At 50.7% G+C, this 23,421-nt stretch overlaps 1 protein-coding gene across 2 annotated transcripts in view; it reads left to right on the top strand.

Moving 5' to 3' along the window:
* The first annotated feature begins 339 nt into the window (after positions 1-339).
* Positions 340-23,421, top strand: part of SMCO4 (single-pass membrane protein with coiled-coil domains 4) — a 63,335-nt gene continuing 40,253 nt past the window's right edge. The window contains exon 1 of one of the 2 annotated variants that reach the window (XM_047752630.1): positions 340-460. The gene's annotated coding sequence lies outside the window, so the exon portion shown is untranslated. The remainder of the gene's footprint in view (positions 461-23,421) is intronic. The other variant, XM_047752629.1, reaches the window with a different exon arrangement.

Here is a 23,421-nt window from a genome sequence, read left to right as displayed (position 1 = left end):
TTTTACTTTCTCGAGGGCGAGGCATTCCGATGCAGAGAAGCAGGAAATGTATTGATCCGAGGGGGTCACGACCCGCACTAGCTGTGCGGGCCCGGGAGGAAGGGCGCCGAGTGGCTGGGTGGTCAGGGTAGGCTCCCTGGAGGCGGCGGCGGCGGCGGCGGCAGGCCCCGGGCGGCACGCAGGAGGGTCTCCCGCCCAGCGGAACGGGGAGGGGCGAGCGGGCGCGGCGGCGGGCCGGGGGCGGGGCCGCTGGGGGCGGGGGCGGGGCGGCCGGCGAGTTAGGGTTAGGGCGAGAGGATTCGGCTTCCCGGCGGCAGAGGGCGCCTGGCGCTGCGGTCCGGAGCGCCGAAGCCGCCCGCGCGGGCGCCGAGAGGAGAGGCGAGGCGAGGCGGGGAGTGCGAGCGGCGGCGGCCACTGCCACGTCTTCCCGGCAGTGGCGGCGGCGGCGGCGCGGGAGGAGGTGAGCAGCGGCGGCGGCGGCGCGGGCGGGCAGGTGGGCAGGGAGGGGCGCGGGCGGGCACCCGGCACCGGGCGGGGGTGCCGGCGCCGGGACAGCGCCGTTCCCGCCACGCCGGCTCCGCCTCCGCGCCGGGCAGACCGCGGAGGCCCGGCGCCGAGCGGGTCCCAAGCGCAACTCGTGCCGGCGGGGCGGGCGAGGGCCAAGGGGATGGGAGCCCGCCAGCCCGGCGCGGCGTGGGACGCGGGATCCCGGTGGCTGCGGGGCCGGGGCCGAGGCTGGGAAAAGTTGGGGCGGACAGGGAGCCCGCACGGGCTGGGCGGGAAGTGCGGGTGCGCTGCGGACACCGGGGGCGGAGGGACGTGAAGAGAGGGGGTCTCGGGTCAGAGGCGGGAGACGCGGGACCCCTGCGAGCGTGGAGGAAGGGGTGCGCTCAGGGTCTCGGGCTGGAGCAGGGAAGTGTAAGGCGGGGGCCCTGAGGGTGAGGAGGGAGGGAGGCCCCCGGGGCGGCCACGGAGGGAACGGGAGCCGAGCCGGTGGCGGGGTAGAGCGATGGGGAGTGGGCTTTGCCTCTTCCCGCCTCTCTTGGGGGCAGACCCTGAGGGAGGGGCTAGGCTCAGCATCGGGGGCGCCTCTGGCGTCTAAAGACCCGGTGGGGAGTTCCTGTAACCGGTGGAGGAGGGCGAGGAGTGGTGCTTCCTCTACCGATTGGGGGTCAAATACCGCCCTTCCCCATCTGCTGGATTCACCGCCTAGACTGCGGTGCCTGTGTCCTGGGGAAGTTGAGGAGGGACCCCTGAGTGGATGAGCTATTTAGAGGTTTCAAGGTGAGTAGGATTGGGCTGCATGAAATCGTAACTGTGGCCAGGTGCTGTCTGAAAACCGCAACTCCGACCTCCTCCCACACGCACCCACCCATCCACCGGATTCCCTCTCCGGTACCTGCAACGTCTGGATTCCATGGGTTGGGCTAGCAGCTCCCCAAAGCCCAGCAGCCCATCCGTTCCCAGGGTCGTGCGTATCCTGAAGGGGTATGAGACATGGCCTTTTATTTCCCGGGATTGAGGTCGTTTATTCCAGAAACAAGTGGTTCTGGAGATGCTGGATGCTTTATTAGAAGCACAGTCTGTGTGGTGCCCCTTGACAGTGGATGACTCATGTTGGCTTTTTTTTTTTTTTTTTTTCCCCAAATAAACTTTGTATTCAAGACACAAGTATGCTAGGTCATTTGCAAAAGCCGTAGAGCCGGAGACCCACACTCTGGGCCTTGAGCCCTGGTGCTGGTCCTAGGTATATTAGTAAGGATTATGACCTGGATGAGTCACTTCCCCTCTCTGGAGCTCAGTTTCCTTATCTGTGAAATAGGGTATAAATAAAGAGCTAGACAGTCTGATGGAAGCAAGAGGAGGTTTCTGAAGAGGACTGAAATCTTATTTTTTGTGAAACTAGGTAGGCCACACGAAGTCAGCCTCAGCCTATTATAAAGAAATTAGGTTGGACCTAAAACAGCTGGGAGGAGTTCCTGTTTTGGCACAGCGGAAACAAATCTGACTAATAACCATGAGGTTGCTGGTTCGATCCCTGGCCTCGTTTAGCAGGTTAAGGATCCGGCATTGCTGTGAGCTGTGGTGTAGGTTGCAGACTCAGCTGGGATCCTGTGTGGCTGTGGCCCACAGCTGTAGCTCTGATTCGACCCCTGGCCTGGGAAGCTCCATATGCCGTGGATGCAACCCTACAAAAAGCACAAGAGAAAAAAAAAGAAAACAGCTGAGAAGCAAGAAAGACTGCAAAAAGTAAAACAAAACCAAAAAACTAATAACAATTGGTACTAGATTTATAGTATGAGTAGTCTTCCCATGCTGGCAATTAGTGTATATGGCTATCCAGCTCTCATTACCGCAACATTGTTAACTCTGCTTCAAAAAATTAGGTAGGTTTCATCAGTGCAGCTGAGTTTTTCCTTTTGTTTTAACCTTCAAGCCTAGAGTGGATGTTCAGTTAGATTGGACTGGGTACAGCCTTTCTGGAAGAACCTCCCTGGGCTCTCTTAGTGCTCTAGTGCCATAGATTTCCTTCTGACTGATGCTGCCATCCCGGTACACCCCACTTCTGTCATCTTCTCCATTCTGGCTGGAGAAGTGGTGAGCTGATTCCTGTGGCATCTGGCATTTCTGAACTTCCCAGGTTTCTTTCCAAGTGAGTGAAATGAATAGGCAAACTGTATTAGATGGAGCACGTTAAAAATAGCTCAAGGGATTAATTTGTTCATCCCACAGCTATTCCCCAGACCCCCTGGGGGGCCTCTCCCTAGACCTTCCCAGTCACCTGCCAGCCATCTCGTTTTTGAATGCTGAGGGTCGTCACAGAGCTGAAATGACACGGCCGGGTCGCGCAGCGCATTTATGATCAAGCCATGATGCTGGCAGAGAGGAGGATTTTTTTTTTTTTACGATAACTGAATGCTCCTGTCCTTCTATTCTCTTCTATTAGTGGCTTTCAGAATCCAAAATCCATATTGGTTTTGACCACATCATTTTCAGTAATCCTTTTCTGTCAGTTTCTTGGAAGCTGCAGTTAGTGGTTATCTCTGAATTTGAGGTAGTGGTAAAACTCTCCTCTCCAGCAAGTAATTAAGTTGGATCCTTAAGAGAGCAGTAGTACATAGGTATGTGTGTGTATAAATTTTACCTTAACTGAAGTCTGTTAAATTAAGAACGATTATGATGCTAATAATAGTTATCCTTTGAACCCCTCCCATTTATCAGGCACTGTGAGGCGAGGAAAGAAAGCTTAGACAGGATACAGCTCTAAGTACTACCACTGTCTTGCCCAAGTTGTTGATGGTCTTCGAACCCCCAAAACCAATTTGCAATAGTGGAAAAGTCATTCTTAACAATCCTGTAGGGTTGTGGTGTGAAGTGAGATGATGTGTGTGAAAAGCAATGTGTAAACTGTAAGGTGCCTTCAACCCAGGACAATATTTTACCCCAAGAAGTTGGGGACGTTGGAAGCTTATGAGTCCTTGAGTCTTGGTGTCTGCTGGATGTGGTGTAAGATGTGCTGAGCCCGTTGCCTGATCCCTCTGAGCTTGATTTCTGCCTTATGTCAAATCAGGGTGATAGTATCTGCCTTTCCCTCAGTGAGATGTACTTGTGAGTTGCAGTGGGTCCTCAGGAACCGCTTTTTTCTCCCCTTGCCCAGGGGCACTTTTGGGATAAGGGGTTGGTTATGCCTTCCAGGAAGAATTGTCCTCGAGGGAGAATGGCTTTTAAAGTACATTTTGGAGTTCCCATCGTGGCGCAGTGGTTAACGAATCTGACTAGGAACCATGAGGTTGCGGGTTTGGTCCCTGGCCTTGCTCAGTGGGGTAAGGATCCGGCGTTGCCGTGAGCTGTGGTGTAGGTTGCAGACGCGGCTCGGATCCCACGTTGCTGTGGCTCTGGCGTAGACTGGCAGCTATAGCTCCAATTCGACCCCTAGCCTGGGAACCTCCATATGCCGTGGGAGCGGCCCAAGAAATAGCAAAAAAAAGACAAAAAAAAAAAAATAAAGTACATTTCACCACTCCACCGTCCCATGAGTGGAGACCGACCGAACTGCTTTCCCCTAAGGATGCCCCTTTTCAGCAGGAAGCAGCCAGAGCAGTTGTCCCCCTCCCCCTACCGCAGTTAGAATCTCCAACACTAGAAGGGGAGATCGAGGCAGAATAATCACTCAGGTTGTCAGTGTAGGAGCAGGGACTCCGATGCATTCTTTGATATGGCCATTGATTAACATTTGTGGCTTAAGGGCTCCAGGGAGTAACATACCCACAGGCCTCGTTTACTGTAGGGAGACACCCAGATGGATGTTAGTCCCTAATTGCCTGTGACTCAGTTTATGGTGAGAAAAGGGCCAAGAAACGATGAGAGTTACAGGACATTTCTGCCCCTAAGACCCCTATTGGACAAGGACTGATATAGGTAACTGAGCAAGGCCAATAGGAGAAAACCTCATCTTTCTGGACCCCACGTTGGTTCCCCCCCCCTCCAGCTTTAAGAGGCAGAAACCCCTGTAGGGCAATAGAGAGGGGATGCTCGTCTTCCCCCTCCCAGCAGCCCTGGTAGAGACTTAGCTTGCTTGCTGGAAGAAAAAAAAGGTACATTTTGAATAATTCTTTGAGCTTTTCCCTTCCCACCCCACCCCTAACACATGCAGTGAATAGTCTAGGCCCTGCCATCATCTAAAAGGAGGAAACTGAACCAAACCAGAAGCCAGAAAGGACAGGTCTTTGGTGGGAGGTTGAAGATGGCCGTAGCTAGTTTCCTTGTGCCCATTTTGTGCCCTTCTCCCCTCTTTTATTCGTTTTGTTGGGCAGTGGAGAGATACTGGATTTGGGGCTTTCTCGCTGTAGGAGGCACTGTGAGAGCTCTAGTGTCAGATGGGAGGGCAGGGCACATGGGGGCTGGAAAGGAGATGGATTTGGCAGTAGGATCTGGAAAGTTTGGCGCGGTGGCAATCTGCGAGATGTAGGATTTGGCTAAGTACGGGGCCAGTTTCCCTCCAGTCCTGTAAGGCTCTCTCTCGGAGCTTGGAAGTTTTCATGCTCCAGGCAGCTTTTGACTGGTTGTGGTGGCATCATAAATGAGTTTCCATAGTAAGTTGTATGCGGAAAAAGGAAATTAAATTCCGAGAGGGTGTTTTGTTGTGACTGATGCCAGAATTTCTCTGAGAATTTTATTAAGATTCAGTCAGTCTGTAAAAGTACTTTTTAGTTCTCTGAAGATATTAATTAAAAAATGGTTTAAAAAAAAAAAAAGCCAGAAGTGTCTCCTTTGTGAGCTTTTGAAATGTAATCTTCCTAAATCTTTGGGGGAAAAAAATGAAGTCTAAAAAAAAAAAAAACACAGAGCTGTATGTTTTAAGAGCAGTTCCTTCAAAGTAATGTTTTCCTTCTCTTCCTGTCCTTTCTCCTCCTCTCACATGATTGTGATAGTTGAGTTTGGTTTCTTTCACATCTCCCTAGCCTAGTTTTTACATTTATGACCTTTTTTTTTTTTGCTTTTTAGGGCCGCATGCGTGGCATGTGGAGGTTCCCAGCCTAGGGGTCTAATCAGAGCTGCAGCTGCCTGTCTACACCACAGCCACTCCAGACCTACACTGCAGCTCATGGCAAAGCTGGATCCTTAACCCACTGAGCGAGGCCAGTGATCAAACCTGCAACCTCCTGGTTCCTAATTGGATTCATTTCTGCTGCACCACAACGGGAAATCCAATTTTTTTTTTTTTTTTTTGATGTTGAATGTGCCTTCTTTTCTCCTGAGTTTACTCATCTTCTTTCATCAAGAAGGGGGAGCATGGTGAGGTGGTGAAGAGCACGGGATCTGGAGCCAGGCTGGGGACAGCGAGGGTCATGGTGGTTCTTGGAGGGCCGGGCTCTCCTCTGCTTGGATTCACCACCCCCTACCCCAGAGGCTCTTGAGGGCAATTATTATTCTGTCACACCAATGAGGGAACGGGCACAGAAGTGCCTGTGTCCACACAGCCAGTGAGGGGGTGGCCTTGGTGGCAGCTGTGATCCCTGTGACTCCACTGCAGGGTTAGGCAGAGGTCCTGCTCCCCTGCCAGGGTGGGCTCCATCCTATAGGCAGGGGCTTCGTTAAGTGAGAGGGTCAGGACCGTGGTTTAGAAAGGTGGCCTCATGGGCAGTGTGCAGTATGACATGAGCAGCACGGAAATGGGCATGAGACAGGGCGGGGGCTTGAACTGAAGACGGCGGCAGTGGTGACAGAGCAAAGGGGACAGGTCGGCGTGGGTGCTGCTCAGTCCTCTGGATTGGGGCCCAGAGAGGGAGGAGGTGAGTCTGGTAGCGCTTTCCTCTCCTCAGCCTTCCCTACTGCTGGTTTTCATCCCCGCAGGCTGGGTGGGTATTGGAGATACTCACTCTGTGTAGACTGAAAGCAGTCTCTTTAGGAATCAGGGTCACCTCCTTTGTGCCCTGTGACAGCCAGAGAAAGGTGCCTGAGCAAAACCCCAAAGCGTCTTCCCCGGTCTTTGCCCACCTGCTCTGGCCTTATCGTTTGCCCCTTTCCTGGAGCATCTCAGGATGGAATTCAGGTTCTCAGACCCCAGTTAGGGAAATACCGGTTTGAACATTCAAACTTAAACTGAAAGTATTGAAAGGAAAAAGCCCCTAAAGAAGGAAGCCTCTCTGGGGTGTAGGGGGTGCCCCACCGTTCCCCAGTGGACCCCCCCCCAGGGGCTGTGGTCCTCAGTTCTGGCTGTTCCCCAAGGGCTGAGCTGCCTCTAGGCAGGGACTGGGGTGACTTGTGGTCACCAGGCATGACAGGCTGGTGGGGGAGGGGGAGGCGGTGGCCGTGGGCGAGTTCTCAGTGGTGGCTTGCCTGGCCAGGAGGTGAGACCACCCTCCCCTGAAGGGTGCAGCTTCCGTGGAGAGCCGGGCTCTACTCAGCAGCACCAGAGTCAGAGCAAGGGGATGTGGTTGGTCCCTGGTTGCTAGTATGCACGCGTCCCCATCATAGGCTGCGCTCATGCCATGTCAGGAATGTGCTGGTCCCGTGCCCTCTCCCCTGGTCAGTGCCAGAGTCCCTAATAAACTTGCCCAGGCCTCGGTCTTCCAGACCGCATAGTGCCCGGATCCGTCAGAGAGTTTGTTCTTCCTGGGCTTCAGCCAGTTGGTCGGGTCCAGCTCTGTTTGGGCCGTGACCTCCTTGCGAGGAGGCCGAGAGTCACTTTCTTGGCCTGCCCGCTTCCCGCATCCACAGGCACAGCCAACTCTGCAGTGAGTCGGTGTACATGTCTCTGCTCCCCCACTGTTTGATGGTCACCCCTTTCCCTCCAAGATGTGACTTCCTTTCCGTGTCCCAAGGGTGGCCCCCAGCCAGGGACCGTTCAAGTGCCCATTGAGTTTGGCGCCTAACACGGTGCCCAATTCAATGAAAGGGGAGCATGTTTTGCCTGGGGGTGTTCACTGTCAGCCTCCGTCCTGAACATCAGGTCCTAAGCAGAGCCCCTCTTTTCCTGCTTTGCTCCATGTGTGTGTTTATTTTAATTATTACTGGGAAGGAAAAAAAAAAATCAAATGTTTGAATTTCCAGAAGTGTTAATATGGACAAGCAGAGAGAGTAACTATATATTTATCCAGTGTACTCCTGATTTCTCTCTCCCCTCCACGTCGTTGCCATTTTGTTGGCAGAACCATGTCATTTGTGTACTGGATCAGTTGGGATTTCAGCATCGAGTGTGAAAAGAGGTCTGTCTGGTTGTTTGCCGAAATGGAGGGACTCAGGTGGGTGGGCTTTGGGCTGCCAGCCTTGGCTCAGCCTCTCACCCGGTGCCTCTGGTGAAGGTGGTGTTTGGCCAGGCCGTTTCTTTGGCTTCTCCTGGGAGCAGTTCTGCTGGTGACAGCAGGTGGCCTCCTCTCTACTATGGAAAGAGAATGCTCCCTAATCCTGGTTTTTACTTCCTTCTCATCCTGTGGGGGTGAGAGCGAAGAAAACCTAGAAAATTATTACTAGGAAGCAAAAAAAAAATTATTACCAGCAGCCGTGTCCTCCTTGCGAGGAGGAAAATGATTACTTGGAAGCACAGTGACCCTTGGAGCTGGGCAGGTTGGGATAGGGCAGGTCTGCCGCTTGCACAGAGCTTTTCCCAAAGTTTCCCTTGCAGCCCGCATCTCCCTTCTTCCCTGCTGATCCCGATCCAGCCTGTCATCTGTGCTCTGAGATTGCACTTGACCTTTATCACTCACTCTTGGAAAGACCTTGGAGTGTGGTGACAAAACTTGTTCTCATTGGTGTGGCCTTTTCACACCAGAACGCGAACCCTGTTGTGGCGGTGGTGGTATTTTTAAAAATCAGTTCAATTGCTTTTTTCTAAATGATATGGGTCGTATGTGACTATGTGATGTTCTTGCACCCCACCCTCCTGTTCACATGGGGGGGGGGGGGTCCACAGCAGGAAGTATAGAGCCCTCCTTTCCCTGGCACCCCGTCCTGCATACTGCCACCCTGCCGGGCCCTTGGCGGTGACCATTTGTAGCAGTGTGACACCTCTCCGGAAACTGTCCATCAGCCTGTAGCACAAATAACTTGCAGTTATGTTTCTTTCGTGAGCATAAATCTGATCTCATCACATGTATCGTTTCACTGTTTAATCTGTTGACATAATAGATCTTGGTAGCTCTTTTAATGCATTAGCAGCTCTTCTCTCATTTGTCTGCAGCATATTTTATCGTATAGGTATAACATAATTTATGAGTCAGTCCCCTGTTGATAGGCATAGAAACTGACTCAGTTTTGCTGTTGCATCTTCATGTGTACATTCTGGTATGCACACATGCGTGCATTTCTCTTGGAGTGGAATTGGTGTGCCTCAGGTTCTGCACGTTTGAACCGTTAACAGCAGTCCCTACACTGTGCTGTCGAGGGCTGTGCTGGATTAAACTACCAACAGTGCATGAGGCCGGTGGGTTCCCCACGGGCTATCATTCTGTTAGGGGAGAGATGCGGAGAGTATTTAGTAGGCATTTCATTCATCACTGGTGCGGCTGTGAGACTCAGCTGGCTTCTGGATCTGGGCAGGGGGGCCGGGGGTGGGGGTGGGTCCTGTCCTAAGCGGGAGGATGAGGGAGCTGGGCCCCCGAGGACCAAGGCTCTGCTCAGGGTGGTGTGAGCGTCCTGCCATCAGCACTGGAAGCCAGCGCTCCTGGCTTCACATTCTCTCTGCTCCTCCCAGAGGCTGGGCGCTGTCACAGGACCCTTGGACCAGGGTGTAACCTGCCTGAACCTTTGGGCGGGCCTCTCCCCCGAGGAGGCAAGTGAGCGTGAGCGGTGCTTGATACCAGCGCTGAGCTGCACAACCAAGGCAGTGATTCGAGGCAGGGGAGCTGAACCCAGGGCTCCTTTAAAGATCACAGGCCAGAAAATCAGCCGCTCTTGCTTCTGGAGTAGCCTCTGTGCACGTGGTGAAGCGAGGTTGTGTGCGTGGCGGGGCTGCCTTCGCGGGGTGGGGGTGTGGAGAGCCGCCCCCCCACCCCCGCTCTCCTGGCTTGTGGGAATGTTATGGCAGTTTGTCCCCGAGCAGGGTTTCTGAGAAGGTGTTCCCGGGGCCCGACCTGCTAGAGGAGGCGTCTGGAGGCCCTCACAGGTAGGCTCAGCCAGGCTGTGTAGCCCAGTGGGTTTAGGGGAGACTCTGACTGGTGGATGACAGAGTCCTTTTCCTGCCGCTCAGAGAGGGCCAGGGAGAAGGAGCGATGGAGGGGACAGCCCAAGGTGGTGAAGAGACTCGAGGGTCATTTCCAGCTCTCACTCCATCATTGATGGCCATGTGGCTTAAGCAAAGGTATCCTTTCTCTCTGGGCCTCGGTTTCCTCATCTGTAAACCAGGAATAATTTAGTACCTACCTCACAGGGTTGTTGTGGGGATTAAGAGAGTAATGTTTGGGAGCTCCTGCTGTGGTGCGTTGGGATTGGTGGCATCTTGGGAGCCCTGGGGCGTAGGTTTGATCCCTGGCCTGATACATTGGGATCCATGGTTGCACAGCTCTGCTCTCCGCCTCTGTCATCACATGGCCTCCTCCCTGGGTCTGTGTCCTCTGCTTCCTTGTGAGGGCCCACCCTCCTCCAAATGTCCTCATCCTGTCTTAACATCTGCGGGGACCCTGTTTTCAAGTGAGGTCACATTCTGAGGTTGCCAGTGGACATGGACCTCAGGGGAACACCGTTCACCCCAGGACAGTATGTGAGGGAGTGATGAGTGCTGAAAAGCCTGGGGAGTGCCCGGGGCGCGGGAAGGTGGTGAGGTGTGGAAAGGTGGGCTGGGCAGGCCTTGCTGGGCAGGTGGTGGTGGAGGGGTGGGGAAGGAGGAGCAGAGGGCTGGAAGGGGGTGCATTCCAGGCAGAGGCACCAGCAGACACGGAGGCCTTGAGGTGGACGTGTGTGCCTGCCAGGCTGGCTTGGGGACATCGGGGTGGAAGTCACTTGTGGGTGTATGTGTAGGTGTGGGTGTGTATCAAGGATCAGGTGGTCCTCGCTGGGCTTTGGGAGGCTTTGGCCTTTTACCCTAGCGGGATGGGAGCCGCTGTTGTGTGTGTGAGCATGCTGGGAGCAGGGTTGTGTGTGGACTAGCTGGTCAAGGATTTTTCCAAGTTCAGGGGCCATTGCAGCCTCGTGTCTGTACACCTGCGTGTTTTGCAGCCGTTGTTTCTCTGCAGTTTCTTTTTGAAATAATCAGTGTTCTGCTGACCCTTGATCCACTGCCCTTTCCTGTCTGTTCCCTCTCCTGCTAGATGCTTTTTCACCTACCTGCTCCCCCACACTTAAACCACAAGCAGGAAGAAGAGAAAGTAGATAAGGCTGGGGCCGGCCGGCTGCCGGGAAGCCCAGCACACGTGGCAGCTGTGCCGGGCGCTGCCTCCTCCCCACCGGCCTGGGCCCGCCTGGTGGACGCCGGGCGCACCGTGATGGTGCTCCTCACCCCGGCGGATTTAGAAAATGCTGAGGTCAGGGCCAGCTCAGCGTGCTCAGCTCCCCACATCCTTCTGTAGATCAAGTCCCTGTGCCGTGAAAAGTGTCGAGTCAGCTGCCTTGGGCGGCAGCCTCACTCGGCCTTGAAAATCCAGGCAGGGCGGGATGCGAAAAGCCCCTGTGGAGAGACCGGGGGTCTCCTGGGGTCCTGGCACTCTGCCCGGGCCCTCTCTGCTGCCCAGTTTGTCACCAGCCTGCAGTTTTACACTGTTGTTCGTGTTTGCCATCCGGATCCGAGCGGGTCCGGAGAGCCGTGCTCCAGGCCTGGCTTGCCCCGGGTGTGCCTCGCCCCAGGGCTGAGGCCTGTGCGGCTTGGCTTGTGAGGTCCTGGGGGAATCATAACTTCGGATTCCTCGGCGTCAGAGCTGAAGGAAATCTCCTTATCTGGCTGACATTTAATTTCCTCCCTGGGCCGCCAAAGGAAAGGGCCTGGCACGTTTGTGCTTAGGGCTCTGGAGAAGTGGGCCCTCTCCCCAGCCTCCCCCCGCGAGGGTGGTGCCAGGAGTGTGGGTGCAGGGAGGTGGGGACCGAGGGCACTGCTGCCCTCCGGGGAGCGCTGCTGGGGAAGATAACTCGGTGCCAGCGGAGATGGAAATAGGATCCCCAGCGCCAGGAGCAGCTGCTCCTCCCTGGGTTGCAGGAGCTGCCTGTGGGCACCCCTCACCCGCCACCCCACCACCCCACCACCACCACCTCCCAAACGAAACGCGCATCCATCCAGACCAAAAGTCCTGAGCCGGTCCCAGCCAGATCATAGGTCCTGCCTGAGCCAGGCTGGGGGCGCCTCCCCGCGCAGCGGTAGAGCTTCCTTCTTTTCCAGACACTGCCGCCGCCACCAGGAGCTTGCACTCTGGACCAAGCTCTGACTTCGCCTCCCCAGGAGTCTTTGGAGTCTGAGGGAGTTTCCACACTAGAGCAGAGAGACCCTGCCCGAGGGTGGGAGTGGGCATGGCACCAGGTATCCCACAAAACCACCTCCTTGTCCTGTGCCTGGTGGCCTTTGTCTCTGCTGATGCGTCCCACGCACTGGGTAGATAAGGACCTGGGGATGGGCATGCCCAACTAGATGGGGGCCGGACGGATTTGTCCTTTTATAAATTGGGGCCCCCACAGGCGGCATCTTTGCCGCAGCTCAGGACCTGGGAAGCTCCGTCTTCTGCCCCATGTTGGGACTGGCCTCATCCCGGTGGCCTTGCCGCAGTCACCTGCCTCCCTGGCCTTGGCTGTCTCATCCCTAACTGGGGTGGGATGCAGAGTCATGCGTGTCTCCTCGCTTGTGCCCCCGCAGCCCCTGCATGGGGCCTGGGGGAGATTTGCCTGCACCCACTCCCGCCTCACCCGGGGAGCTCCCTGAGGGCAACGGAACGTGAGCTCTGTGTCCTGGGGAGCCTGGCACGGGCCAAGCTCCCATGAGCCCCTCCGCATCCCTTGTCCTGCTTGGCTTGTCCCTCACTGCCCACCCCCCCAAAAACCAGTGAACATTGATGGGGAAGGAGGGACAGGTGGCGGGGGTTTGCCTGACCCACCCCCACCCTGGCTCCGGGGCAGGCGTGCCCAGTTGTTCAGCGTGAGCTCCTTGTTCCTGTTTCAAGTTTCATGCAACTTCTGATCCTTGCCCTGAACAAAGTCCCTTTATTTCTGGATGTTGTCGTGACAGTTGTTTTTGCAATTACTAGTAAGGCAGAAAAGAATGGATCATGATGACAGGGTTGTCTGTATATTGCAGTCCAAATGTAAGAAATGTCTGCGCATTAAAGAAACACTGTGAAGAATCTTATTTCAGCAATTGTCTCTTGATTTTGGTATTACAGAAGATTTTTTTTTATCTTTCAAGTTTTTATCGTTTTATATGTTGAGCATGCATTGTCTAGATAATAAAAGCTGTTAAAATTACTATAAATAATAAATAGCTATTTATTAAGATTCATGTGTACTGCACACTGTAAGAACTTGTCAGTACAGCCTTATACAATCCTCACTATAAGCCTGTGAGATTCTTTTTTCAAAAAAATGCAAATGCTAATGTATTTTGTTTTATTCTGGTGAAATATACATAACATAAAACTTAGCTTTTTAGCCATTTTAAGGTGCTGTGGCGTGAAGTTCAGTCACTGGGAGATCCTTTTTTTGAACCTCTTATTTTATGAATGAGGAAGCTGAGACTTAGAGAAACAATGTTGCTTAAGGTCACAGAAAGTAGGGACTTCCAGAGACAGGATGTGGACCCAGGGTGCTGATGCTGAGAGCCGGGCTCTCTGGTTTGTGGCTGTTGGAGTCCCTGACCATGCTCACTCGATTGCAGAAAGCCAGTGTGGGTCTAGAGTGTGTCTCTCCTTTGAAAGTTCTAGGGTTGGGTTTTGTGTATTTACAGGGTGGTCTTCTTGGTTTGGGGCATGAGTGGTGACAAGTGGATGACATAAGTGCCGCCTGCTGATGGGTACTGGGTTGATAATTTCTCTGCTCTTGTTTGTCTTTGTTTAGCAGGTGGAAGCGTGTGGGGGAGAAGAATGTGGGCCAGGGCTCTGTGGGGGGGAGGGTTGTTGGGGGGGAGAGGGCCATGGGGGGGCGGTGTGGGGAAGGTGCTTGGTGGGGTGGCGAGGGCGGGGGTGGCAATGGAAAGAGCGGTGGCCTAGAGCTCAGATAGCTGGCTTCGTTGAGTCTGGGTGCACCGTGTGGGGTGATCTTGGAGAAGGGGCATTGAGCTTGGAGTTAGAAGGTTTGTGCTGTCGTCCTGCTTTTACCATGTGGTGTACATGCTTTGGCCTCAATTTCCATATTTCTATGTGGGTGATAAAAAGTCTTCTTCTCCTTGCGTCCCGTGATTGTAGCAAGGAGTCCGTGTCGTGCTGTCGGGGAGCAGAGCTCTGGAGTAAATTTCTAGGAAGGGGCTGCCCTGGGGAGACCAGAAGAGGGTAGATTTGGATGTGAAGAGGGGTGGTCTGCTTTGGCTTGTTTCCTTTGGTTTTTGGCCATCAGCTTCTTTGTCTACCTAGTGCTGTGTGTTGGGGCGCTCTGGGATTTGGCTGGCGTATCACTCAACCAAGGTCCTCGGATTCCCCTTTCCCAAGACTCACGCCTCCCTAGTGGAATGAATAGTAATGGGGGAGCTCGTTTTGTGGCTCCGTGGTGGTTGAAACTCTGCAGCAACTTCCCTGGTCCTGTCTGTCTTCCTGGTCTTTACAGCAAGTGCAGTCGATGGGTGTCTGTTCCGTGGTCTTGAGGAGCTGAGCACGGGAGTGGGAGGGAAGACACTCACCGTCGCACGGTGGGCGCAGTGCTTGCTTCTCCCTGCGAGACACTGGAATCTCAAGATAAAGAAGACAGGGTCTCCGCTCTGCAAGAGCCCACTGCGTCCTGGAGAAGGTACAGATCCACTCCAGAAACAACTGGGAGGGAGGGATAAGTGGCTTAAAAAGCCACTGTCAAGAGAGGTGACAGCCTTTCTTCCAAATAAATAAAAATGCATCATTGAGGCTGGTCAGAGGGGTAAATAGTCAGCCTGATTCTGGGACTCTTTGCTTTTTAACAACCTTTTGGATCAGCTGTTTTAAAGCTAGGGTGACTGTCTGGCTACCCCAAGGTGGTCCTTCAGGCCATCACTATTTCAGGGCGTGTTTCAAATGACAGGGAGCCAGGGTGCAGGGCCCTGCTGAAGTCAGTGGCCCCACCTCACTGCCTGCTTGGCCTTGGCTTTGAGAATGGTACTAGAAGGCTAAGTAGGTCACGAAGATCTATTTTGAACTGAATGTGGCTGGGCTGCCTGGACATTTAATTTCCAGATCAAATCCTGTTGGACTTGTTTGCCCAGGAGGTTGGCAATGAGCACTCTCTGGTCGGTCGTGTGGTGTATTTATAAAGTCTGACGAGTGAGTCTGGAGGTACCAGGACACAGCAGCCGCTTCTCTGTTCCTGGAGGGGCACTGGCGGTGGGGAGGTTTCGGAAACCTTCCTGAAGCCAGGGGAGTTTAGTTTTCCCACCCTGCTTCCTTAAATTTTCTGAAAATTGTTGTTCCTCACTAACTTCTTGAAACCTTTTTTTTTTTTAATTTAAATTTAATTTTATTTTGAAGTATAGTTGATTTACCATGTTGTGTTAATTTCAGGTCTACAGCAAAGTGATTCAGTTATGCATATGCACATATCCATTCTTTTTCAGATTTTTTTCCCATGTAGGTTATTACAGAATATTGAGTAGAGTTCTATACCCCTTCTCTCTCTCTCTCTCTCTCTTTTTTTTTTTGCCTTTTGTCCTTTTTTGGGCCGCACCCATGGCATATGGAGGTTCCCAGGCTAGGGGTCTCATTGGAGCTACAGCTGTCAGCCCATGCCACAGCCACAGCAATGAGGGATCCGAGTGGCGTCTGCGACCTACACCGCAGCTCATGGCACCGCTGGATCCTTAACCCACTGAGTGAGGCCAGGGATCGAACCGGCAACCTCATGGTTCCTAGTCGGATTCATTAACCACTGAGCCACGACGGGAACTCCCCTCTTCTCTTTTAAAGAATGAAATTTATTTATTACCCAGAGCTGGTTGGCTTCTGCTTATGTTAGTAAGAGCTGCTAGTTGCTGATTTACTGCGTGTCGAGCCTTTTAGGTACATTATCTCATTTAGGTCTCATAACAAGCTAGTTTCCCTCCCAGCCGTTTCCTGGCTTTTAACTTAACCTCATTGAGTCTATAGCCTGTAAACTGGGCATAGTAATAATAATAATAGTAATATCTAAAAGAGCTGAGTGAGATATAAATGAGAAGACAAGTGTACATAAAATCACCCAGGACTCAATGAACAGGTCCTCCGTGTCTGTCTTTGTTGCAAGCCAGCGTGACGTGGAGAAACCACAGACCTCCGCCACAGGAGCAGAGACCTGAGACCCTCCTCCCGGCTAAGAGCCTTAGTAACTCACTTCTCCTGGGACCCCTCCTCCAAAGCACGGGGGAGAGGACGAAGCATAAAGACCCTAAAGAACTGTAATCGCAGCTAGAATTTTGCCAAGATCCCCCCCCCCCCCTTTTTTGGTTTTTGGGTGGGATAGCTGACATTTGCTTCATTTGCTGGGACCAGAGCTCTGAGGAATCCTTATGGCCACTCCCAAGTGTCCAGGGCCGGTATTTAAAAAACAGTGAAGAAACACCAAAACAGGATTTTAGCAACAGGTGTTTAAAATGTACACATTGTTGGCATTAATGCTTTTAGTGCGTACATGTTCCGTGCCTGTAGAGTTATCTTGAGATGACTTTGAAAGTCTGAGTTTGAGGTCCCCCCTCCTGGACGGCCTCCTTAAGCATCCGGCAGACTGACTCTTAACATTTTTGATTACGTAATGGGAGGCCTTTCATCCTACCCTCCCTCCCGCCTTCCTTCCAAGTTTGCTTCTAGACAAGTATGGGGCAAGTTCAGAGGAACCAGGAAAGTGATGAGTGATTTTCGATCTTCGGGGATTCCAATTCCGTGTACGTTTGCTACGTGATGTTGAGCAAGTCCCTTTACTTCCAGCCTCCAGGAACTTACAGTCCCATCAGAGAGGCAGACCTGGAGTTGAGACGGTCCTAATATTGCTGTGGGTGCAGACAAGGATGTTTTCTTTTCTTTTCTCTTCTTTTCTTTCTTCCTCCCTCCCTCCCTCTCTCTCTCTCTCTTTCCTTTTCTTTTTCTTTTCTTTCTTCTTTCTTCTTTCTTTCTTTCTTTCTTTCTTTCTTTCTTTCTTTCTTTCTTTCTTTCTTTCTTCCTTTCTCCTTTCCTTTCCTTTCCTTTCCTTTCCTTTCCTTTCCTTCATTCCTTCCTTCCTTTGTTCCTCCCTTCCTTCCTTCCTTCCATCCTTTTAGGGCTGTGCCTGCAGCATATGGAAGTTCCTGGGCCAGGGGTCGAATCGGAGCTGCATCTACTGGCCTACACCACAGCCACAGCAACACCAGATCCAAGCCATATCTGCAGCTATGCTGTCGTTTGCGGCAACGCCAGATCCTTAATCCACTGAGTAAGGCCAGGATTGGAACCTGCATCCTCATGAATACTAGTTGGGTTCCTAACCAGCTGAGCCACAGTGTACCACTCCCCCACTCCTTCAAATCTTTAATGTAGGTAACAACTGCGTTCCACACAAAAGTGCAACATGTGAGATGCCTAAGCTCTAGCGGCCCTGGGGAAAAAAAAAAAAAAAAAAAGAAAAAAAGGAAGATTTGAAGGAGTTGGGATCCCTGGACCAGGTGAAGGCTGTGGGGCAAGTCATCCAAGGCAGTCATTTATTTTGCAGAATTGGCTCTCAACCACCAGGGGGTATTGGAAGCTGTGTGGGGCCGAAGAGGCCCCAAGACCTCTGGCGTGCAGGCCTGTGCTGCAAACCAAGCTTGTCTCCCTTCCCCACCCATGCCTGTAGTGTCCCTGTTGAGAAATGCAGAGCCAGGCACCAGGCAGGTGTTTTGTAACAAACCCAAGGGGTGAGTGGTATTATCTCCTATTTTATAGGCCAAGACCTGGAGAAATCACCCAGCTAACAGGCAGGCAGGTCAGTCAGTATTTGAATGCAGGTCTGCTGATTCCAGGGCCCAGGCCCTTAGCTGATCTGGTACACTGCTGCCCCTGCCCTGGGGACACCCAGCCTTTTAATTAACCTGACAGCCCAAGGAACTTAAGTTAGATGTAAGGGAGAACTTTCTGATATGTTCCTCCCCAGGCCCCCCCCCCCAATCTTAAAATTAGAACTAAAGTGGGGCATTCTAGAGCGGGGCTTTTCAAGCTGTCATCCAGAACTCACAGTCATGGTATCAGCTTAATGGGTTGACATGTTGGGGGAAAAAAAAAAAAAAAAGGGAAGGGACATGGGCGTAGGGGATTAAGAAATGCAAACCTGGAGTTCCCACTGTGGCTCAACAGGTTAAGAACCTGACATAGTGTCTGTGAAGTTGTGGGTTTGATCCCTGGCCTTGCTCGGTAGGTTAAGGATCTGGCGTTGCTGTGAGCTGCAGCATAGTTCGAGAGTGTGGCTTGGATCCAGCATTGCTGTGGCTGTGGCGTAGGCCCCAGTCACAGCTCTGATTTGACTCCTTGGCTGGGAACTTCCCTATGCTACAGGTGTAGCCCTAAAAAGAAAAAAAAGAAAAGAATATATAGGAAATACAAACCCTATGAATAAAATAAATAAGCAACAAGGATATATGGTACACACAGAGAATATAGGCAATGTTTTATAATAATTTTCAGTGGAGTATAATCTATAAAAATGTTGAACCAGTATATTGTATACCTGGAACTAATATGGTACTGGAGCTCAGTTATACTTCAATTTAAAAAAAAGAGAGAATTAAAAAGTATCAGTGCATCACCCATGGTAAGGCCCAGTATGTGTGCGTATGTCCAGGATCATGATGGAAATACATTTCATGCCAAAAATGTCCTAGAGAGAGAGGGATTAATTAATTACTTTTTTCTTTTTTTAAAATTCTAATGATTTTTACTTTTTCTTTTATGGTTGGTTTATGGTATTCTGTCAGTTTTCTGCTGTGCAACAAAGTGATTCAATCACACATACACATATACATTCTTTTTCTCACATTATCTTGCTCCATCCTAAGTGACTAGATATAGTTCCCAGTGCTATACAGCAGGATCTCATTGCTTATCCATTCCAAAGGCAATAGTTTGCATCTATTAACCCCAGACTCCCAGGCCACCCCACTCCGCCCCCCCCCCCCCCCCCCGCCCCGGCAACCACAAGTCTATTCTCCAAGTCCATGGGTTTCTTTTCTGTGGAAAGGTTTATTTGTGCTGTATATTAGATTCCAGATATAAGTGATATCACATGGTATTTGTCTTTCTCTTTCTGACTTCACTTAGTATGAGAGTCTCTAGTTCCATCCATGTTGCTGCAAATGGCATTATTTTGTTCTTTTTTACGGCTGAGCAGTATTCCGTTGTGTATATATACCACATCTTCTTAATCCATTCATCTGTCGATGGACATTTAGGTTGTTTCCCTGTCTTGGCTACTGTGAACAGTGCTGCAATGAACATAGGGGTGCATGTGTCTTTTTCAGAGAGGGATTAATTTAGATCAACATAGGTTCGATGGTAAAGCCCTTGGGGGCAGGGATCTGTTTTGTCTTCCTTTCTATATTCCTGCCATCCTTAGCCCGGTGCTGGCTACAGTTGGTCAGTTGGTCTGTCTGCGAGAGCTCCTTGGAGCTTCCCCTCCGGTCAGAACACACCCAGCACTGCCCTCAGGAGGCGATGAGAGTGGTGGTCCTTGCTGCGCTTTCTGTGACAGGAAAGCAGAGGGCTGCCAAGTGTGTGCTGGTTTTTTCTTTTCATATCCTCTCATGTTTATTTTTCAGTCAATACATTGATTACATTGATTGATTTTTGAAAGCTGTGACTACCTTGCATTCCAGGAATAAACTTGAATTGGTGGTGATGAATTATCATTGATCATATTGTTGGATTAGGTTTGCATCCATTTGCACGAAAGTTATTATTCTGTAGTTTTTGTTTTTATAATGTTTGTGGCAGCTTTTGGTATAAGGACAATGCTGCCCTCATAAAATAAGTTGGACAGTAAGTGTTCGCTCCTCTTTAGTCTTCTGGAAGATGCTGGTGAGAATTGTGGTTACTTATTTTTCGTATATTTGGGAGAGTTCAGCATCAGGAAAGCTCTCTGGGCCTGGAATTCACCGAGTTGTGTGATGGTCAAGAGCTTGGCTCTGAAGTTGGAGAAATCCAAGTCTGCATTCTGTGTGTGCAGCATCCAGGTGTGTGGCTTTGGGTGATTCTCTCAGCCCTACTAAGTGTCCCTTTCATCATCCATCTTTAGGCCGGGGTGCAAGGGCTCCTAGCACAGTGGTATGGTGAGGGTTAGAAGAGATAACTTGTGCTGAGTGCCTTCAGCGCAGTGCTTGGCATCTCATAAGTGGGCAGGCAGCATTATCTGTTGTTCTTGCTTTTATGATTAATATTGAGAGAATAAATGACTCATGCTGGGTCTACTGCAGGTGGCCCCTTTTAGAGCTCCAGTTCCGTGATGGGTGCAGATCTCGAACAGAACTAGAAGCCTGACCCTGTGGTTTGGAAGTGCCGGGAAAGGAAGTGGATGTTGCAGTGGAGCAGGTGTCTGTGCAGCGAGTGGTCCTGGTTTTACAGTTTGGAGAACAAAGCATCTTCCATATTCAATGAGGTGGCTCTATCTTTGGGGAATCTGAGAATATAAATGGCCTTTCTTAGAAAAGTCACATGCTTCTTATTGAATCAAAAAGTGTCAGTTTCAATTTAATGTTATGTTTTAAACCACAGTTTTAAAAAAGTAACTGTTTCCTGAACGTGAACTGAGATAGCCACATACATGATTAAACTGGTGATTTTGTGGTGTTTCTGGTGGAAGCTATAAGATCGGGTAAATACTGATTTCTGAAATCACCAACTGGGCCTGGCAGCACCAACTGTCCAGTTAGAATTAACTGCGTGAAAATAAATATGTGACTTGGAGTTCCCATCGTGGCTCAGTAGTTAGCAAACCTGACTAGCATCATGAGGACTCGGGTTTGATCCCTGGCCTCGCTCAGTGGGTTAAGGATCTGGCTTTGCTGTGAGCTGTGGTGTAGGTGGCAGACACGGCTTGGATCTGGCGTGGCTGTGGCTGTGGTGTAGGCTGGTGGCTTCAGCTCCGATTGGACCCCTAGCCTGGGAACCTCCATGTGCCACGGGTGCAGCCCTAAAAAGACAAAAGACATAGAAAAAAAAAAAAAGGTGACTTGTTGAAGGTGCAAAACATTGGACAAAATCCCAAAGGGACTTGGTTTTATCTTTAGCCCCTAGTTTTTCAGGTCTGAGTCTGATCAGTTCTGTTGTCTAGGGTGGAAAGTCTTGAGCCTTCTTTCTCCCCAAGGTTAATATTTTTGTTCTTTATATCCCTTGCTGCTGATTGTTTTTTATGTCCCGGAGGGAAAGGTGGGAGACACTGAAAATGTTACCAGTGGCAGAACAGTTGTGAATGTGACTTCCTCCCTTGCTTGGAAGCGTCAGGCGTGAGGGTTAAGAACACGGATTTCAGCTAGACCCAGGTTTCCATCCTGCCTGTGCTGCTTTCTTTTTCCTCTTATTTATTTTTTCCAGCTTTATTGAGGCATAGTCAACAAATAAAGAGGGTATGTTTTTAAGGAAAGCAGTGGGGTGATTCGGTTTACGTATCCATTGTGAAATGATCATCACGATCAAGTAAATTAACCTATCACCTCACAGAGTTGCTACTTTTTTGTGTGTGTGGTGAGAACACTTAAGATCTACTCTCAGCAAATTTCAAACCTGGAATACGCTATTGTTAACTGTCATCACCATGTGGTACCTCACATCCCTGAACTTACTCATCTTCCAACGAAACGCTCTACTCTCTGACCGCTGTCTCCCTGGCTTCCCCCTCCCCTGCAACCACTGCTCTGTTCTCTCCTTTTCTATGTGTTTGACATTCTTAGAGTCCACATATAAGTGAGATTGTACACTGTTTTTTCTGTGTCCGGCTTATTTCACTTAGCATAATGCCTTACAGCTTCATCCACGTTGTCACACATCTGCCTCTAACAAGCTGTGTGACTTTGGGCAAGTAATTTAATCTCTCTGCCCTCACCTGTGAAATGGGTTAGTCATAGTACTACTACCTTGTAGTTTGTTGAGGATTGAGTGGAGTAATATATGTAAAGTCTTCAGCACATGGATGCTGTCGCCATCATCATCACCATCACTGTCACCATCATCATCAGCATCATCACATCATCATCATCACCATCACCACATCATCATCATCATCACATCACCATCACCGTCATCACATCATCATCATCACATCACCATCACCGTCATCACATCATCATCATCACATCACCATCACCATCATCACATCATCATCACCACCATCATCACCATCACCATATCATCATCAGCATCATCACATCATCATCACATCATCAGCATCACCACCACCACCATCATCATCAACATCATCCTCAGTATTGTTAGTGGAAGGCCTTCCAGAAGACCAGGAGTATAGTCTTGGCTTTGCCATTGTTAACACTTGGTGGTCCCAGATATGTTGTGCAACCTCTCTGAACCTCAGTATTATTTTCCCTAAAGCAAAGGAGTGGTACAGATGCTTCACACTCCAAGCTGTAGTCCTTCACCTTGCATATCAAGCATTTTATTCTTTGTTGGGCTTGACGGATGTGATGCTGGCTGCCAAGAGGGTGAGGTCCCACTTTCTGTTAAGCGCTTGTATCTTCTGCCAGATGTTGGTCCTGATATGATAACCTTTGTTTTTCTTTCCTTGATTTTATGTTCTCAACGTATTTACCTTTGCCTCACCCGTGACTCCTCATGTTTTTCTACGTTCTTTGCAGTGTATTCAGACCATAGGTATACCTGGTGCGCTGGAGTTAAGTCTCGGCTTGGCAGAGCCTCGCACACAGGGGATGTTACCAATAAGGGTGATCCCATCACTTTGCTGTTGGTTTTTAAGTCATGTCTGCTTGTCTTTATCACGTTCCCCAGTCCCAGGTACCAGGGTACCTGTATCTGAAGCAACCAGGGGGAGCCATTCATGGGAAAGGAATGACATCTGATTCATAGTAAGCTACCTTCTCGTTTTGTTTCCTTTCTGGCCTTGGTTTTAAAGGGCTTCCCAGAGCTAATCTGAGTATAATTTTATCTTTTGTTCTTGCATCTTTGCTAGCCCCCACTTTTGCCAAAAATGGGCCCATGGAGTTCAGCTCTGGCCTGCCGCTGGTATTTCAGGTGTATCTTTGTGTTCTTGGGGACAGGCGTGCACAGTGAATTAATTGAGTTGTTGTCAACCCACTTCCTGCCTAATTGAACACCTGCCCGGCGAATGCTGCCAGCGCGCCTGCCTGTTTCCTGACTTGCCAGCCATCCCTGTCGTGTTGGTGTCTTGCTGGTATCAGAAGTCAGTTTTGTCATTTGTAGTTCGTTTACTCTGTCCTTCAGAGAGCTGTTTTCTTCTTCACTTAATTTAAAGGTGTCGATATGTCCTCTTCTGGTCCACTCCCTCTGCATTCCCGTCTTGCCACTGTCCTCCCAGCTAAACTCATTGGTGATTATCAGCCTCTTAAAAGCTGCTGGGAGCAGATGCAGAGAGAGGCTTCGTGTGCACCCTGGGCTGCTTCTCACGCTCGCTTCTCTCTCCCTTGGTCCCAGACTACGTTTCTAGCACGTCATTCCCAAAGTAGCACTCATGGTTTAGAACTGATTCGAAATACCATTTTAAGGGATGGACAGAAAATTATTTTAATGAAGACATTACTTTTTTAGAGCAGTTTCTGGTTTGCAGCAATATTGAGCGGAAAGTGCAGAGATTTCCCGCATTCTTCCTACCTGCCCCCACCACATGCATAAACCTTCCTCATTATCTACTGCGCACACCCCCACCCCCCCGTGGTACAGT

Source organism: Phacochoerus africanus, chromosome 11 (assembly GCF_016906955.1).
Source record: "Phacochoerus africanus isolate WHEZ1 chromosome 11, ROS_Pafr_v1, whole genome shotgun sequence".
NCBI lineage: Eukaryota > Metazoa > Chordata > Mammalia > Artiodactyla > Suidae > Phacochoerus > Phacochoerus africanus.
The sequence above is the reverse complement of the archived record's forward strand: the minus strand, read 5'-3'. Positions and strand labels throughout refer to the sequence as shown.